The 3,646-nt window shown below is 32.2% G+C and overlaps 1 pseudogene; it reads left to right on the forward strand.

The window, feature by feature from the left end:
* Window positions 1-360: 360 nt before the first annotated feature.
* On the forward strand, window positions 361-3,056 carry LOC139857676 (serine/threonine-protein kinase SAPK2-like; annotated as a pseudogene).
* Window positions 3,057-3,646: the final 590 nt, after the last annotated feature.

Below are 3,646 nucleotides of genomic sequence, written 5' to 3' on the forward strand. Positions count from 1 at the left end.
ATGCAATACAATACATACATACATGTGTATACATACATATATTTTTTTATATATAACAGTTGAGATCATTCAATATAACTTGAATAATTCAATCAAATAGTACTTTTTAAACGTATGCATAAGTGGGTTCCCAACCCCACGTAGGTGACAACTGGCTTATACAATTAACCTAAACCACTCAAAACTTGCCACGTTTCACCTACCCTCTTACCCCCTTCTTTAGCAGCAAGTGCTTGTATTTTTGCAACTTAAAACCTCAAAGACTTTGGACATCTTCGTTTCTATTGGCTCTCACTTATTCTCTCTTTTTTTTTTTTTTTTTTTTTTTTTTTTTTTTTTTTTGTTATATTTTATTTTTGCATGTAAGTTGTTATAATGGAAAGATATGAAATAATAAAAGACATAGGATCTGGGAATTTTGGTGTAGCAAAACTTGTTATAGATATTTGTTCTGGTGAGCTTTTTGCAGTCAAGTATATTGACAGAGGTGAAAAGGTATATATAACTATTTTAATTTCTCTTTTTTATTTATGGTTTATGTTAAAATTTTGATGTATGAATTTTGGTTAATGTGCATGTGCATAATATATTCTTGAGCTAATTCTGAGTATATTTGCAGATTGATGAGCATGTTGAAAGGGAGATTTTGAACCATAGATTACTAAAACATCCTAATATTATACAATTTAAAGAGGTACTTTTTCATTTTCATTTCAAAACTTTTAAACAAGTTTATTGCTTTTGTTGTATTTCTTTTAAGAAACTTATAACTAATAACCCTTTTGGGTAATGAAAGGAGTGTTCTTCTGAATATGTTTTTTATTCGACTTTGAGTTTCAAAAGTCAACCTAGTTGACTTTTTGAAACAGAATAAACTCTGTTTCATGTGCATTGAAGGGTTGTACTCTGAATCCTATGCAGGTTTTGCTAACAGAAACTCATCTTGCCATAGTTATGGAGTATGCCAATGGTGGAGAGCTTTTCAAGCGAATTTGCATTGCTGGTAGATTCAGTGAAGATGAGGTACAATTTTTTATTTTGATCACTTTTTAATATTTCTAGCTTAAAACTTGAAAATGAGTTTGTTTTTAATCTTAAACATTTTTAGGCAAGATTTTACTTCAGACAACTCATTTCTGGTGTCAGTTACTGCCATTCAATGGTAATTTCATAGTTTTATTTGTGCATTATATTTTGAGGCCCAATATCAGTCATATAGACGAACATTAGCTTGTTAACAATATCTAATTTCATGTTGCAGCAAATTTGTCATAGAGATTTGAAGCTCGAGAATACACTCTTGGATGAAAGCTCAACGACCCGTCTTAAAATATGTGACTTTGGATATTCTAAGGCAAGAAACTATAATAATTAAGAGGTGGCAAACGGGTGGGTTGGTCGATTAGAGAGGTCAAGACAAGTATATATAGGTTGGAACCAAGATTGTAAAAGTTGCTAGTCAGGGACTAGCTAGTTGCTGGTCAGAACTAAATAGGGACTAATCGGTCAAGTAGAAATCTAGTTAGACGTTGATCAATTTTGACTTTGAACCGATTTGACAGAATAATTCTGCCTTTAACCGACTAAATTAGATTTTTGACAACTTTGACATAGAATAAATCGGCTAAGTCAGAGACTAGTCAAGGAATTTACGTCATACGGGTCTAGATGGGTTATTACGTTTAATATAATTATTATCAATTTTAACCAAAAAAAAAAAAAAAAAAAACTTACTATTTTTCTAACAAAGAGTTTTTGGAGTAAATGATTATACAAGTATACTTAAATAAGATGAAATTATTATCACCAGTATTATTCTATACGAAGATATTTTATATGCCATCTAACTTAACTATTTTACACTAAAATCGGTTCAGTCATCGGTGTTGCATTCCCAACCGAAATCAACAGTCGGGACGCCTGCCTACATTGCACCAGAAGTCTTGTCAAAAAAAGAGTACGATGGTAAGGTAAGTTTCAATAACAGTTGTACTGAAAAAAGATTGATTCTGTTAAATAATGACATTTTATTCTTAATCAGTTTGGTGAGCTATAAACATGAGTTGTTTGTTTAGATTGCAGATGTTTGGTCTTGTGGGGTTACATTATATGTGATGTTGATTGGTGCTTACCCTTTTGAAGATCCTGATGATCCAAGAAACTTTAAAAAAACGCTCATGGTGATGAGTCATCAACTAGTAGCATAAATTTCGTTCATTATTATGATTTAAAAAAGTCGCTTGCATGCTTTTATATGTTTGCTTATAGTAAACAACTTGTCATGCTTATTGCAGCGAATACTTGGTGTGCAATACTCAATTCCGGACTATGTTCGAGTTTCCATGGATTGTAAACATCTTCTATCTCGCATTTTTGTTGATAACCCCGAAAAGGTAAAAAGCCTTGACAATATTGATCAAATTTAAACTTAAAGCTAATACTACATATATGCCATCCAAAAAAAATCACAAATTAAATACAACCAAAATCGTGATTGTTTTTGCATGACCTACAAAGTGACATCTTGGTCTAATGTTCAAGTTAATTTTCATAATATGTTTTGGAACTGATTTGTAATGTAGCATTGATATTTTTAACATCTTGATCTATAAGCAGAGAATTACAATTCCAGAGATAAAAAAGCATCCGTGGTTCGTGAAAAACATGACATCCGATGTTACAGATGAAGACGAGTCTAGTTTGGACGTCATGAAAACAATTACGCCGTCTCAAAGCATCGAAGAAGTAATATCAATAATACAAGAGGCGAGAAAAGGTACCATAGATTGCAAACAAGAGGGACAATTTGTAGGAGGTGAAAGTATGGATCTTGATGATGAAATAGACTATGATGAGCTTGAAGAAGATGTTGATACAAGTGATGATTTTGTGTGTGCATTGTAAGTGTTGGTCTCTTGCATACGCAGTCCAAAAATGATTTTGTGTTAAACAATTGACAATTCGAGGCATTGTTTATGATTGTGATTATGATTGTTATGGAAGCAATTAAAGTTTAGCGGAATGTATATCTTTTAACTTAAGTATTACTGTAGTTCAGAGTGTTAGGAGTCACTTAATGATATATTAAATCATGATGTTCTCCTTAAACAAATTAATAGGAAAACCGTGTGGTGTTTGACAAGTTTTGAATATTTTAAAGCAACAAAATGAGAGGCCTTTCAAATTTTCAAATTGAGTAATAATCTTTCACAATCATATAGAGATTGCTGAAGGGATACACTATTTATAGACGTTTAAGCCTGTGATTATTAAACATATTTTTAGTGATTCATTTTCTATGGGACTTGCTGATTTTGGACATGTTTGTTTCTTAAGATCACTGTTGACTATCACCAACATTCTTTTGAGTGGTGACTATTGATGCATCGGCTTTTTATTTTCAGAACTGAATGAAAAATGAACCATGACATGTTAGTTATAATCACCTTTAGTTATGGCCCTGACTAGGAAATGGCACCCCCGCGAGCAACAGGCACGAATCCTTTGAAGCCGTTGTTCAGTGTGAATATTAGAATAAAGAAATCAAGATCAAAATTTAAGATCCCAGTGGGATCTCACTGATTCAAGTGGGATATTTTGCTTGAATGTGAACAAAAAATCCGATCCCAATGGGTTTGCAAGTATT

This window comes from Rutidosis leptorrhynchoides, chromosome 7 (assembly GCF_046630445.1).
Source record: "Rutidosis leptorrhynchoides isolate AG116_Rl617_1_P2 chromosome 7, CSIRO_AGI_Rlap_v1, whole genome shotgun sequence".
NCBI lineage: Eukaryota > Viridiplantae > Streptophyta > Magnoliopsida > Asterales > Asteraceae > Rutidosis > Rutidosis leptorrhynchoides.